This window comes from Carcharodon carcharias, chromosome 27 (genome assembly GCF_017639515.1).
Source record: "Carcharodon carcharias isolate sCarCar2 chromosome 27, sCarCar2.pri, whole genome shotgun sequence".
NCBI classification, from domain to species: Eukaryota; Metazoa; Chordata; class Chondrichthyes; order Lamniformes; family Lamnidae; genus Carcharodon; species Carcharodon carcharias.
The window spans coordinates 17,628,857-17,645,494 of NC_054493.1; the positions used below are offsets into that span (position 1 = coordinate 17,628,857).

The 16,638-nt window shown below is 45.4% G+C and overlaps 1 pseudogene; it reads right to left on the reverse strand.

The window, feature by feature from the left end:
* Nucleotides 1-688: 688 nt before the first annotated feature.
* On the reverse strand, nucleotides 689-15,177 carry LOC121270325 (annotated as a pseudogene).
* Between the last annotated feature and the right edge of the window lie 1,461 nt (nucleotides 15,178-16,638).

Genomic DNA, 16,638 nt, shown 5'->3' on the forward strand with positions numbered 1-16,638 from the left:
TATCAATTCTCCAGACGCACTTTCTATAGGACTAACAGTCACTCTTTTCCTTTTTAAATATCTACAGAAACTCTTACTATCCGTCTTTATATTACTAGCTAGCTTTCTCTCATACTCTAATTTTTCCCTCCTTATTAATCTTTTTATTGTTCTTTGCTGTTCTTATATTCTTTCCAATCTTCTGACCCGCCACATATCTTTATGTGATTACATATTTTTTCTTTTAAGTTTGATACTGTATTTAACTTTTTTGGTTATCCACGGATGATTGGCCCTCCCCTTGGGAGATGGGATGGTAGTTTGCAAAGATAGTGGGGTAAAGGTTTGTTTCGTCTCAGGAGGGTGATGGTGGTGGACTATAAGGTGAGTGGGACAGAGAAGAGAAAGAGAACCATTAACAATATCAGCTAATATGGAGAAAATGGATGGTCAGCAGTTTAATGAGAATAGGGTCAAGGCAGCAGAAGGCAGGTCTCATTGATAGGATGAGCGCTGAGAGGGCAAGAGGGGAGATAGGAGAGAGGGAGAGCACTTCAAAAGGATCTAACTTGTGTTAGAGATGTTACAGAGATTCGACACACTGTATGTTTAACATAAGGCTGATTTATTTGACTTTATCCAGAATACTAACCCCTATAATTGGCATGGAGTTTAACATCAGCAGAAACAGACCAAATGACAGAGTTCAGTCCTGGATGTGAATAACAGAAAAATCCAATCACTGTAGTTACTTGTGAACTCGCTGGTGTCTCAGCAGGTTGGATGAGGTAGTGAATCCCTTCCCACACTTGGAGCAGGTGAACGGTCTCTCCCCAGTGTGAACTCGCTGGTGTGTCAGCAGGTTGGATGAGGTAGTGAATCCCTTCCCACACTTGGAGCAGGTGAACAGTCTCTCTCCAGTGTGAATTTGCTGCTGTGTCAACAGGGCAGATGACTGAGCGAATCCCTTTGCGCACTCGGAGTGGGTGAACGGCCTCTCCCCAGTGTGAATGCGCTGGTGTACAGTTAGTTGAGATGAGTGCCTGAACCCAGTTCCACAGTGAGAGCACCTGAACGGTTTCTCATCAGTGTGAACACGTTGATGGAGCATCAGGTCCACGGAACTTTTAAAGCATTTCCCACAGTCTGGGCATTTAAAAGGTCTCTCCCCAGTGTGAACTTGCTGGTGTGTCAGCAGATGGCATGAGTGAGCAAATCTCTTCCCACACTCAGAGCAGCTGAACAGCCACTCTCCTGTGTGAATTCGCTGGTGCACAGTGAGAACAGATAACGTCTTGTACCCAGACCCACAGTGAGAGCACCTGAACGGTCTCTCGTCAGTGTGGACACGTTGATGGGCCGTCAGTTCCTGGGAACTTTTAACGCACTTCCCACAGTCTGGACATTTGAAAGGTCTCTCGTCAGTGTGAACTCGTCAGTGTTTCAGCAGCATGGATGAACAAGTGAATCCCTTCCCACACTCAGAGCAGGTGAACGGCCTCTCCCCAGTGTGAACTCGCTGATGATTTTCCAGCTCTGATGGGTAATTAAATCCCTTCCCACAGTCCCTCCATTTCCACGGTTTCTCCCTGTTCTGACTGCATTTATGTTTCGACAGGCCAGATGACTGACTGAAACTCCGTCCACACACAGAACACGTGTACGGTTTCTCTCCACTGTGAACAGTGCTTTCTCCGACCATGTTCAAATTCCAATGACATTCAGGTTATGATAAATTGGGCAACCCTGTCAGATTCTGATGTTTGGTTTCAGTTTCCCGACTGCAAATCCTCCCCTCTTAATACCCTGTGAAATTGACTGAAAACAGAGAAAAGGGAGTGAGAGAGAACCCACATAAACACAAGGGCAGGTTGTGAAATTGAGCTGAATGAATGTGGGAATTTGTGGGGCCAGCACGAGGAAAAAGTGACCATGAAAACTGCTGGATTGTCATAAAAACCCAACTGGTTCACTAATGTCCTTCAGGGAAGGGAATCTGCCACCCAGTCTGGGCCTACACAAGACACTGGCCTAGATTGGAGAACATAACAAGAGAGAGAAGGGTTGGGTGGGAGAGACAAGGGCTGAAAATGAGGGATTCCAACTCAACCAGAATTTTGACGGAAGCTCCAAAACCCTGAAGCTCCACCACCTAGAAGGGCCAGGATAGCAGGTGTATGTGAACACCATCACCTCCATGTTCTCCTCCAAGTCACACACCGTCCTGACTTGTCTGACATCCAGCACTGGATGAACAGAAATTTCCTCCATTTAAGTATTGGGAAGACCAAAGCCCACTCACTGTCTTCAGTCCCCACTACAAATTCCACACCCTGGCCACTGACTCCATCCTTCTCCCTGGTAACTGTCTGAGGCCAAACCAGTCTGTTCACAACCACTGGGTCATATTTCACCCAAAAATTAGCTTCAAACCACATATATGCATCATCACCAAGGCCGCCCATTCCCACCTCAGTAACATCGCCCGACTCTGCCCAAGTCCCTGCTCATCTTTTGCTGAAACTCTCACCCGTTCTTTTGTCACCTCTTGACTTAACACTCCCAGCCGTCCTCCCACAGTCAGCCTTCCTGTAAACGTGACATCAAGTCTTGTACCCCCATCACCCCAGTACTCGCTGACCTGATTAAGAAAAACCTAAGTTTTAAAATTCTTATCCTTATTTTCTTATTTCTTATCCTTATATCCTTATTTCTCCATGGCCCCTCCCCATCTCTGTAATCTCCTCCAGCCTCACAACCCTCTGAGATATCTGCACTCCACTAATTCTGACATCCTGAACATTCCCGATTTTAATTTAATCCTGAAAAGTGTGAGGTGATACACTTTGGAAGGAGTAAATTGACAAGGAAGTTTTCAGTGAATGGCATGACACTAGGAAATTCTGAGGAACAAAGGGACCTTGGTGTGTGTGTCCATAGATCTCTGAAGGTGGAGGGGCATGTCAGTGGTGAAAAAGGCATATGGGACACTTGCCTTTATCAATCAAGGCATAGATTACAAAAGTAGGGAGATCAACTTGGTGAGGCCACAGCTGGAGAACTGTGTGCAGTTCTGGTCACCACATTATAGGAAGGATGTGATTGCACTGGAGGGGGTGCAGAGGAGATTCACCAGGATGTTGAATGGGACGAAACATTTAAGTTATGAAGAGAGGCTGGATAGATTTGGATTGTTTTCATTGGAGCAGAGAAGACTGAGGGGTGACCTGATCGAGGTGTACAAGATTATGAGGGGCATGGACAGGGTGGATAGGGAGCAGCTGTTCCCCTTAGTTGAAGGGTGAGTCACAAGGGATCATAAGTTCAAGGTGAGGGGCAGGAGGCTTAGGGAGGATGTGAGGAAAAACTTGTTTATCCAGACGGTCTGGAATGTGCTGCCTGGCAGGGTGGTGGAGGCGGGTTGCCTCACATCCTTTAAAAAGTACCTTGATGAGCACTTGGCACGTCATAACATTCAAGGCTATGGGCCAAGTGCTGGTAAATGGGATTAGGTAGGCAGGTCAGGTGTTTCTCACGTGTCGGTGCAGACTCGATGGGCCGTGTGATTCTGTGAATTGTTCCACCTTTGGTGGTCAAGCCTTCAGCTGCCAAAGCCAAAAGCTGTGGAATTTCCTCCATGAACCTCTCTGTCTCTCTACCTCACTTTCCTCTTTTAAGATACTCCTTAAAAACTATGTTTGACCAAACTATTGGTCACCTGCCCTAACACCTCATTATGTCGGTTTAGTGTGAAATGTTGCTGTATAACACTCCTGTGAGCACACATTGGAATGTTCTATTACATGAAGGGTGCTATATAAATACACATTGTTGTTGATTTGGAAATAAACAGCTGTTCCTTCATCATCACTGGGTGAAGACCCTGTGACTCCTTACCTAACATCATTGTGGGAGCATCTTCACCACACGGACTGCAGCGGTTCAAGAAGATCAAACATCATCCTCTCCACAAGTAACTGGGGATTGGTAATATCTTCTGCTGGTCTTGTTAGTGAAAGGGCAGGAGAGTGGGACTAGCTGATTTGCTCTTGCAAAGAGCCAGCACTGGCGGGACAGGCTTAACTAACCTCTGTCTGTATTGTAACGATTCCATGATTCTATGACTGAATGCAACAGGACCTACATTGGAGGCCAAGGACGGACTTCAGCCATCAACGCCCACCCTGCAACAAATCGTCTCTGACCTGGTCCGACTGGTTCCCAGATTCGGGTTTTGTGAGCAATGCCTGCAATAAAATAATAGCAACAGACTGCGGCTGCTGGAAATCTGAAAGATAAAGAGGAAATGCTGGAAATTCTTAGCAGCTCAGTCACTATCTGTAGAGAAAGAAAAAGAGTTAACGTTTCAGGGTGTGCAGAATGAATTACGGGGAATAAAAACGATGCAGAATTTGATGTTTGAAATAAGCTCAGAAGTGGAAGAGGAATGGACTATAGCGCAGGAAAAACAATTCCTGATTATGAAAGATACTGTGGGAAGATAAAGCCGGTAAGTCAGCAACACATGGTCAGGGGATGGGTGGCCGTGGAAACCTCATTTAGACACAGTCGACAGAAATAACAGTGCAATACTAAACAAAGCTAATATACACCCATTAATAGAGACAAAGGAAGTTAAACAATGAGATAGGTGATTGGGGAGGGCAGAGGTAAAAGTATCATAGACACAGATTTAAGATTATCGGTAAGATCAACAGGGGGGATGTGTTAAGGAGTCAGTTACTGCAGTAAGGAGAGATGATATCTTGGATGGGGCTTCGAATGAAGCTTTGTGGATAGAGATTAGGAATAAAAAAGGGGCAGCCACATTGTTAGGTGTTTATTATAGACTCCCAGATAGTCAGCAGGAAATTGAGGAGCAAATATGCACAATTTGTGGAGGTGTGTAGAAACAATAACAATAGGATAAACATATTAGGTGATTTCAACTTTCCCAACATTAATTGGGATAGGCATAGTGTTAAGGGCTTGGATGGAGTGGATTTCTTGAAATATGTACAGGAGAACTTTTTAGGTCAATATGTAGAGGGTCCAACAAGGGACAGCACAGAGCTGGACCTAATTCTGGGGAATGAAGCCGGACAGGTGGCTGAGGTGGTGGTGGGCGAGCATTTTAGTGATAGCGACCACAACATGGTACAGTTTAAGTTTGTTATGAACAAAGAAATCGACAAGTTGCAAAAAATTGTTTTGGATTGGGGGAGAGTGGATTTTCGTAAAATAAGGCAGGATCTGGCCAAGGTAGACTGGGAACAGCTACTTGTGGGGAAATCTAGAGGAGCAGTGGGGGGTGTTCAAAAAGGAAATGGGGAGGGTACAGGCTCAACATTTTCCCTCTAGGGTGATAGGAAGGAGTAACAAGCCCAGAGAACCATGGATGACCAGAGGGATTCAGGTTACGATGAGAAGGAAAAGAGAGGCTTTTAGCAGGAAAAGGGAAGCAAATCAGCAGAGGCATGAGTGGAGTACAGAAAATGCAGGGTAGAGCTTAAGAAAGCAATTAGGAGAGCAAAGAAGGGAGATGAGAAAGCTCTGGCTGGTAAAAGTAGGGAAAATCCCAACATATTCTATTAGTATATCAATGGGAAGAGGATAACCAGCAAAAAAGTAGGGCACAAAAGGGACCAAGGGGGAAATCTATGGGTGGAGCCAGAGAACATCACTAGAGTGCTGAATGAATGTTTCACATCCGTCTTCACCCAGGAGAATGAGGATGGAGTTATCGAACTCAGGGAGAGAGACTGCGAGATTATTAAGCAAATTGATATAGGGAGTAACAAGGTATTGGAGGTGTTGGCAGGCTTAAAAGTGGACAAATCTCCAGATCCAGCTGATTTGAGTGCCAGACTGCTGAGAGAGGCAAGGGAGGGATCGCAGGGGCACTGACACAAATTTTTAATTCCTCTCTGGCCACGGAGGAGGTGCCAGAGGACTGGAGAACAGCTAATGTGGTTCCGTTATTCAAGAAGGGTTGTAGAGATAAGCCAGGGGACTACAGGCCAGTAAGTCTCATGTCAGTGGTAGGGAAACTATTGGAGAAAGTTCTGAAGGAGAGTATCTATCTCCACTCGAAGAGGCAAGGTTGATCAGGGAAGGTCAGCATGGCTTTGTCAGAGGGAGGTCATGCCTAACAAATTTGATTGAATTTTTTGAGGAGGTGAGGTGTGTTGATGAGGGTAGTGCAGTTGATGTAGTTTATATGGAATACAGCAAAGCCTTTGACAAGGTCCCACATGGGAGACTTATAAGGAAGGCAAATGCACATGGGAAACAGGGTAATTTGATAAGATGGATTCAAAATTGGCTTAGTTGTAGGAGGCAGAGGGTAATGACAGAAGGATGCTTTAGTGACTGGAAGCCAGTGTACAGTGGCGTACCACAGAGATCTGTGCTCAGTCTCCTATTATTTGTCATTTATATAAAACGACATAGATGACTACGTGGTGGGGGGGTAGGATTATTAAGTTTGCGGATGACACAAAAATTGGCCGGGTAGTTAACAGTGAGGTTGAGTATCTTGGGCTACAGGAAGATATAGACGGGATGGTCAAATGGGCAGAAAAGTGGCAGATGGAATTTAACCCTGAAAAGTGTGAGATGACACATTTGGAAGGAGTAATTTGACAAGGAAGCATTCAATGAATGGCATGACACTAGGAAATTCTGAGGAACAAAGGGACCTCAGCGTGTGTGTCCATACATCTCTGAAGGTATAGGGGCATGTTAGTGGGGTGGTGAAAAAGGCATATGGGACACTTGCCTTTATCAATCAAGGCATAGATTACAAAAGTAGGGAGGTCATGTTGGGGTTGTATAGAACCTTAGTGAGGCCACAGCTGGAGTACTGTGTGCAGTTCTTGTCACCACATTATAGGAAGGATGTGATTGCACTGGAGGGGGTGCAGAGGAGATTCACCAGGATGTTGCCTGGGATGAAACATTTAAGTTATGAAGAGAGGTTGTTTAGACTTGGGTTGTTTTCGTTGGAGCAAAGAAGACTGAGGGGCGACCTGATCGAGGTGTGCAAGATTATGAGGGGCATGGACAGGGTGGATAGGGAGCAGCTATTCCCCTTAGTTGAAGGGTCAGTCACAAGGGGGCATAAATTCAAGGAGAGGGGCAGGAGGTTAAGGGGGGATGTGAGGAAAAACTTTTTTACCCAGAGGGTGGTGACAGTCTGGAATGTGCTGCCTGGGAGGGTGGTGGAGGCAGGTTGCCTCACATCCTTTAAAAAGTACCTGGATGAGCACTTGGCTCGTCATAACATTTAAGGTTATGGGCCAAATGCTGGTAAATGGGATTAGGTGGGTAGGTAGGTCAGCTGTTCCACATGTGTCAGTGCAGACTCGATGGGCCGAAGGGCCTCTTCTGCACTGTGTGATTCTGTGAGGATGAAATTTCACAAAGTGAGTGTTAATGACCTGGAACTCAATACTTAAACTCAAAGGCTGATGAATGGAGTGACTCGAGTCAGATATTAATGTGATGTTTGGTTTTAGTTTGCTGTGTGTATATCCTCCCCTTCTAATCCCCTGTAAAAGGAGTTTCCAAAATTCATCCCTATCAGTCCAGGATAGAGATTCACAATATTCTCTCCTGCTGACAGGGGACAGGGACGACCGCGCATGCGCACTGCTGCACATTGACTGGGTAAAGATGGTGGTTGTTAACCCGGGCCTATCGCTGGAGACGCAATCCCACAGCCTCCGTCCACAGATACAAGCTCGACACCAGTAGCTTCTTATTCTGGGTTCAGAGCCGCATCGTGTACTTACGAACCCACCCCGTCCACCCACCGGCTCCGTTACTCCCTCTACTCCGCAAATTCTCTTATCGCCTGAAGCTGAGACAAACAAACGTCTAAAACAAAAACAGAATTACCTGGAAAAACTCAGCAGGTCTGGCAGCATCGGTGGAGAAGAAAAGAGTTGACGTTTTGAGTCCTCATGACCCTTCAACAGAACTGAGTGAATCCAAGGAGAGGGGTGAAATATAAGCTGGTTTAAGGTGGGTGGGGGGAGAGAAGTGGGGGGGTGGTGTGGTTGTAGGGACAAGCAAGCAGTGATAGGAGCAGATAATCAAAAGATGTCACAGACAAAAGATCACAGAGGTGTTGAAGGTGGTGATATTATCTAAACGAATGTTCTAATTAAGAATGGAAGGTAGGGCACTCAAGGTACAGCTCTAGTGGGGGTGGGGGGAATGTAAAAGATTTAAAAATAATGGAAATAGGTGGGAAAAGAAAAATCTATATAATTTATTGGTAAAAACAAAAGGAAGGGGGAAGAAACAGAAAGAGGGTGGGGATGGAGGAAGGAGTTCAAGACCTAAAGTTGTTGAATTCACTTCCCCCAACTTCTCTCCCCAACCCCCCAACAAACACACCTTAAACCAGCTTATATTTCACCCCTTCCTTGGATTCACCTAGTTCTGTTGAAGGACTCGAAACATCAACTCTTTTCTTCTCCGCCGATGCTGCCAGACCTGCTGAGTTTTTCCAGGTAATTCTGTTTTTGTTTTTGTTTTGGATTTAGAGCATCCGCAGTTTTTTTGTTTTTGTTTTTATGACAAACAAACGTCTTTCCATCGCCATTACCCGCACTGCGCGTGCTCCAGATCACAATTTTCGGGGAATGATTGACGGCGGTCTCGGTCCAATAGGAATAGGGGGCGAGGATATAGGACAGAGCTGGAGCGGCTGGCCCTCCAACCAATCGGAGTGAATGAGGGGCGGGGGCTGAGCCCGGATCTCCCTCATTGGCTGAAACTCTGCATCATTTTGAAAGCTGCTTTTCCTCAAACTCCAGGAAAAAACTGGATCTTTCTGTTTGTGGCTTTAAACAGATGAAACCCTGTGGCAGTGGAGTAAACATTTCAACATTTGTCACTGAAATGTGGGAACATGATGAAACAATGCACAAACAATTGACCGACTTTATCTGTATAAAATAAAGGGAGAGCCTCTAATAGTGGTGCAGAAACACAGGGACCTCGGTGTACATGTCATTGATGGTGAGAGGGCATGTTGAGAGAGCAGTTAATAAAGCATTTAGTATCTTAGGCTTTATTAATGGGGCACTGAGTACAATAGTAAGCAGGTCATGTTGAACTTGTATGAGACACTATTTCGGCCTCATTTGGAGTATACGTCCAGTTCTGGGCACCATACTTAAGGGCAGATGTGAAGACATTGGAGAGAGTACAGAGGAGATTCACAAGAATGCTTGCCAGGATGAAGAACTGTAGCCATGAGGATAGATTGGAGAGTTTGGGACTGTTTTCATAGGAGAAAAGAAGGCTGAGAGGAGACTTGATAGAGGTAGTCAAAATCCTGAGGGGTATGGACAGGATAAATAATGAAACTGTTCCCACTTGAGAACATCAAGAACTAGAGGGCACACTTTCAAAATAATTGGCAAAAGGATTAAAAGTAATGTGAGGAATTTTTTTCACCCAGAGAGTGGTTGGAGTCAGGAACAAAATTCCTGAAAGGGTGGTGAAGGCAGAATGCTTGAGGTATTCAAAAGGGAATTGGATTGCCACCTGAAAAGAGACAATGTGCAAAGTTACAGCAATAAGGCAGGGGAGTGGGATGAGGTGGAATGCTCTTTTCAGAGAGCTAGTACAGACTTAATGGGCTGAATGGTCGCCTTTTGCACTGTAAAGATACTGTGAATAACTGGGCGGACAGGGAATGTCACCATCAGAACAAGGAGAGTCCCTGGTTTCAATAAATGAACCGACAGAAGGGTTAGGACAGGTTCAAGAAAAGGTTAATACTGTCATCATTCAGAAAAGCACATGATAAAGGAACAACTGATTTCAAAGACAATCTCTTGTCGTTTGTGTGTGATGGGGCATGTTTAAAGGAATTAAATGATAAATGTTGTCTGTATTGGACAATCACATGAAAATGTGAATTCAGATGAGGATATGGATTGATGTTAGGTGGCAAGATCTGGATCTATGTATTACTCCAGGAAGCCTTAAAATCAGAATGACAGTATTTCAGAATCTAAGTTCGAAATACACAGGGGTAGGAGACGAATTCACCCCCAAAATGCCTGTGAAAATTCTATCATGGGAGCAGCCACTGGAAGAAAAATTACCCCCATATGTGGGAGACAGAACCTGAGGATCAGCTCCTCCAATCACTGATTCTGCCTCTCATGATTTTGCTGCTTCTCCAGACAGAATCTGTGATTGGAGGAGCAGCTTTGCCACCCATTTTGAGGAAGGAAGCTTGCAAGAGTGCTGCCTGAGTCAGCGATGTGTGCAGGAGCTGTGTCTCCCTGGGACGGAACTAGGTTTCAGAGCAGTGTGAGCCTCGTAAAGAGTGAATCAACCCGCAGAGAAGCACAGGACTCTCTCCATTCTGCCAAGTGAGCCTTGATTATTTTTACATATCTCAGGAGGTGGGTTGAAACACCCACAAGTGTACAGTACAAGTGTTTGAGTAACCAGGTATTGTGAACTCACTGGCTAATCACATATGCCAAATTAGAAGTTGAGATATATTTGCCAAGGTTACATTTTTAAACAGTTATGTGCTGGTTAACGCTCACAGACTACATACAGGATCCCCATTCTTAGCTGACCTCAGCTGGTATAATGATGTTACTGATGAATTTTGAATGTAATTTGAATGTAATACAATGAAGATCAGAAAGATAAGAGTTTTTTCCTGCCCCACCATCTGATCCAAAAAACATTCTGTGTTTATTTACCAAATATATAAGCGCTTCATGATTTGAACAGTATCCAATAAAATGAGTAAAACCCAAAACCAAGGATCAAAAGTATCTGGTTAACTTAATTTCAACAAAGTGGAATGGTTTCAATCTACTTTGGTGATTGCAGCAGGTCCTGTTTTTATCCAGAAAGAGGTTCACTTGACGCAGAATATTAGAAAGTTTAATGATAGGTGAATATAACTGTCAGGGGATTTGATATAAACCCTGCCAAGTGCTACTTTTTCAAACCAGTTTTCCAAAGAGAAAAGGAGCTCAGACAGACAGTCGGCAGCAACTTCAGCTTATCCACAGACAATGAAAACAATGTCAGTCAGTCATGCACTGAGAACGCACACGAGGCAGATCCTTTCTATAATATGTTTGTTTTTAGAAATACAGAACTTGTAAACTTGCCATGTAAGTGCAGGAAATTCAACATCTGCACTTTCACCTCCTCCTTTCCCGCTGTCCAGGGGCTGTTCATTCCCAATAAGTTACCTTGTATCAAATGGTTGGAATTTTCATGAAGGAAATGAAGTATGGGAGATTAATTTAAAATAAATTAACAAAAACATCTTATTTATAGATTCCAAGTTAAAAGATTTAATACATACCACAGTGTGGGGCATTTGTGCTGTTACCTATTGAAAGAAGGGACCCCCAAAAAAGATTAATGTAAATACACAAGATAATGTTACTGTGTGACTGGAGCACCTAATAAAGGAGTTAGTGAGAATGAAAAAGGAGCCCCTGAAACCCAACTCATAGTTCTCCAAAATCAAAGATTAGCCCTCAAGAAAATCTCAAGAACCTTTGAAGAAAAAAATATTTTGACATCTGTATCTTTGAGATACTGAATGGTAGATTTTGCACCAAAGATCAATTTAAGATTCAAAAAGAAGTTCATAATTTTATTATAAGTGGGTTCCTTTTGAGAGTTCTTGAACTGAGGAGAAAGATCACAGATGGTACTTTTAAAAAGGGACACTGCAGACTCAAAAGTCAGTGACGTCTCCAGAATAGTAAACTCTGCCCAGTTATTGGGCTGTTAACATCAGCATAAAGAAATAAAATATTGTCAGGCTATCAATACTAAACACGACTAACAGCAGGAATGACAGCAGAATCTGATCACTTCAGTCACTTATGAACTTGCTGATGTCTCAGGAGGCATCGTGACTGAGTGAATCCCTTTCCACACACATAGAGTTGAATGGTCTCTTCTCATTGTGTGTGCATTGGTGGGTCAGCAGATTGAAAGACTTTGCAAATCCCTTCCCACACAGCGAGCAAGTGAACGGTCTCTCCCCAGTGTGAACTCGCTGGTGTGCAGTGAGATTGGATGACCGATTGAATCCTTTCCCACACACAGAGTAGATGAACGGTCTCTCCCCTGTGTGAACTCGATGATGTAAAACGAGGTTGGAAGACTGCCTGAACCTCTTTCCACAGAAAGTGCAGTTGAATGGCTTCTCCTCAGTGTGAGTTCACAGGTGTCTCAGCAGGGTGGGCAAAACCGTGAATCCCTTCCCACACGTGGAGCAGGTGAATGGTCTCTCCCCAGTGTGAACTCGCTGGTGTAATGCTAGGTTGGATGACTGAGTGAATCTCTTCCCACACTCAGTGCAGGTGAACGGCCTCTCCCCACTATGAACTCGCTGGTGTAATGATAGGTTGGATGACTGGGTGAATCCCTTTCCAAACTCGGAGCAGGTGAACGGCCTTTCCCCAGTTGATGGTTTTCCAGCAGGGATGGGTAACTGAATCCTTTCCCACAATCCTCACATTTCCACAGTTTCTCCATTGTGTGGGTGCGTTTGTGTTCCTATAGGTTGGACAATCGCTTGAAGCCTCATCCACACAGAACATGTGCACAGCTTCTCCCTCCTGTGAATACTGTGATGTTTTCCTCAGGCTGTGTAACTGGTTAAAGCTCTTCCCACAGTCAGTTCACTGGAACACTCTCTCTCGGGTGTGTGTGTCTTGGTGCTGTTCCAGTCACACTGATGTTTGAAATCTTTTCCCTCAGACAGAACAGACAAACATTTCTTCTTCCACATTCAAAGGCGGATGATACTGAGGTCCCAATGAATGGATTGACTCAACCAAAACTTGATATGAGGTTTGATCTGAATTTCACTTCTGCAATTCTTCACTTCTAAGCGACTGTGAAAGGAGTTCACTAAAGTCATCACCATGGGTATTTTTCTTTTCTCTTTCCGTGCCTAGTGGCTTATGATGTAGACAAATCATGTGCTTACATCTGTTTCCATAGCTACTTTGTCCTGGAACAGTTTGCTAGCCTATCACCAGAGGCAATTTCATGAGGGCGCTATTACACATCAAGCACAGCTGACCAGGGGACTTTCCCACTCTTACTGCCTGTCATTGGTGTTTTGGAAGGATTTATAGGTTCATAAGCAACCTGTTTGGAATACACTGTATGAACACATCATCCGTGGCCATCAAGTCCTGAAGTGGAACCTGCAGCTTCAGCTCAGAGGCAGGGACACTACTCAATGCGCCACAAGATCTTCCCCATCACTATAAGAACAGAACAGGAATTCAAAACGGATGCTTCTAGTTTCTCTCGAAGATAATTTACTTCTGATGTTCCTCTAGAGCTCTGAATCCCTGTCACACAAACTCTCACTCCTCCCTGTGCTGAAATCCAAACCCATCACACCATCTCCACCATTCCCTTCCTACACTCCCATTTACTTCCTCCCTCTCCTTTGCTCTGACTGGGTTCAATTCTCAAGCCTTTGTGTGCAAAGTGAGAACAAAATCAATGAATCGATCATTTTCTCTCCTGGTCACTGGGACCCTGAAGCCCCGCCCACTCTCTGTTTCACCAAGATGGCCGCACAAAAAGCATAAAGTCCCGGAGCTGCAAACGCGGGACCTGCAGGTTCTTGTTGGGGGTTTGGGGCCTCCAGTGGGTGTTTCTGAATCCTCCCCGCCCACCTCCCAGGGTTTCCTTCCTTCCCACAGATCAGATTCCTCTTGATTTGAGCTCAAAGTGTAACCTCTTATTTATTGACACCCTCCCCCATCCTCTGATGTGAACCATCCTCCACTCGCTGACCCAGGATGGCGGCCATTAACCTGGGCCTGTTCCCGGGAGGGAGAAGCCCCGCAGCTGCAAACCAGGAGCTGACAATTATTCCTCAGGGTTTGCGGATCCACAAAGTGTTTCCAAATCCTCCCTGTCCAGCCGCCGGCTCCATCGCTCCCTCCACCCGGGCCTGTCACCGCGGGGTAAACACAGGGCCTGGGGCCTACTCCAGAAGTTGATCCAGTTCCCACTCCAGCCGCAGTTTCCATTCCTACCCTGTGCTCACAATCTCCTCTCGCCTCCCGAACCGTCCGCTTCTCCTCACTTTGTCACCATGACTGACACTGAGCATGCTCAGAGCGCACACCCACACTACACCTGCGCACTGGGAGCGGGCTCACCGGTCGCCGCCATCTTGGGAGAGGAAAGCGAGTCTGTTCAGGGAGCCGGGCGTATGGGCGGCCATTTTGGTGAAGGCAGGGGGAGAGAAGGGGGGCTTTCCCCCCCGTCCCCGGTTACAAGCCCGGGTTACCCGGGCAACCAGCCGCCGCCATCTTGCGCTGAGGGTTTTCCATCCGGGTCTTTACTGAAGGACAATGAGCTGGAGTCAGTTTGAAAACTGTCCAGAGGAAGGTCTGAAATCAGATTTGCATCCAGATTCCTGTAAGGCCAATAAAGTTTACATCAATTATGTGTTTAAAATGAAATCAGAATGCTGGAAATACTCAGTTCTGAAGAAGAATCATATTGGATTGGAAATGTTAAATCTGTTTCTCTCTCTTCACAGAAGCTGCCAAACCTGCTGAGGATTTCCAGAACTTTCTGTTTTTATTTCAGATTTCCAGCATCCACCGTATTTTACTAAAATTATGTTTTTCTAAAAATTTGTTGTATGACTAGTTAAGAGTAAAATAATTGTTACCATTTAAATGTACAAATCAGTGATATTTATTTATGTAACTGAGATTGGGCTGTTCAGGAACAATGTCAGAAATCACTTGACAGAAAATATAGTGGAAACCTGGAAATCTGTTGAGATTTCGTCAGTTAGCGATTTAAAAACTGAGATTGCTGGACATTTGTGAGGCAAGAGTATTAAGGGTTACGGAATCAAGGCACGTGGGTGGATTTAATGTAGAAATCAGGCACCTACACACTGGAGCTCAATGTCTGAGGTTGGACTGATTCTGGTTTTGCTTTGAAGGTGGTGTACGTTTCCCATCTGTTCTGTTGATTATATCCACGCCCATGGGTAATTTTCTCAAGCTGAGATGCAGAGAGGAAAACGGAGAATGGGGCTGGTGCAATGATGCAGCCTTGTCTGATCCCATTCTTCACTGAGATAGGGTCTGTGGTGGTTCCGTTGATGAGGATCACGGCTGTCATATCATCATGGAGCAGGCAGAGGATGGTGGCAAATTTCTGAAGACAGCCACATTTGAGGAGGATATGGATAAGATGTGACGTTTGACAATGTAAAAGGCTTTAGTGAGGACAAAAAAGGCTAAGGACAGCGTTTGGTGTTGTTCCTTGCAATTTTCTTGGGTTTGCCATGCAGTGAAGTTCACGTCTCTGGTGCCTTTCGTGGGGGAAAACCGCACTGTGAATCTGGAAGGAGCTCTTTGGCCACTAAGAGAAGGTAATTAAGAAGAATCCTTGTCATGATTTTCCCTGTGTCAGGGAGCAGGGAGACTCCTCTGTAATTACCGCAATCAGACTTGTCTCCCTTCCTGAATATCATCACAATCACAGTGTCCCAGAGATTCCCCAACATGGACTCTTTGCTGATGAGGGATATGAAGTTGTGCAGCCGGGCCAGGAGTGTAACTCCACCATGTTTCAGAATTCCGGCAGGGATTCCATCTGCTCCAGAGAGGTGGTCTTATTTTTCAGCTGTCAAATGGCTTTTTCATTTTCATGCTGGACCGTGGTAGCACCAAGACTCAGGCAAACGGGGTACTGAGGAATGGAGTTGAGGACCTCGAAGTCAGAGACAGAGTTTTGGTTGAGGAGTTCTTCAAAATGTTCTCTACAGTGACACTGGCTGACCCTCTGTCCTTGATGAGCTCCGTCCGTGCTTGACTGTCAGTGAGGTTGGCCCTTAAGTGCTTGAGCCATAGTTTGTCTTGACAGCGCTAGGAAACCACAAATATTGTTTCTGTCCATGAGCAGTTGGATCTCCTGTGCACTTTCTACCCACCATCTGTTATTTGACTTTTGGGTTTTTACTACCTACCAGTCCCAGTCCCACACCCACCCCCCAGCGCACCCTGCTCCATTGATTAAGAATATTGATGAAGCCATGGAAAATGTGGACCATTCTCTGTATCTTGGGAACTTCAACTCGATGAAGGCAGACATAGATGACAACATTCCTCATCGCCTCCAGTGTTCCAGCTCAGCCTTCGGCAAAATGAAGAATAGATTATCTGAGGACCAGGATGTCAAGCCTGGGACTCTGGTCATGGGTTACTGGGCAGCAGTGATCCTATGCTCCTACAGGCTCCAGAGACTTGGACGACCTACATCATGTACCTCAGAGCAATAGAGAAGTACCACCAGCGATGCCTTCACAAGATCCTCCAAATCCAGTGGCAAGAAAGGCAGTCCAACAGCAGGGTCCTCTCCCAAGCCACCTCGCCTGGCATTGAGGGGCTGATCACTCAAAACCAGCTCTGCTGGGTGGGACATTTGTTCGTATTCTGGAGACCAGACTCCCAAAGCAACTGTTCTACTTGGAACTCAGTTGCAGCAGGAGACTCCCAGGAGGCCAGCGGAAAACCTTTAGAGAACGATGTGATTGCACTGGAGAGAGTGCAGAGAAGATTCACTGGGACATTGCCTGGG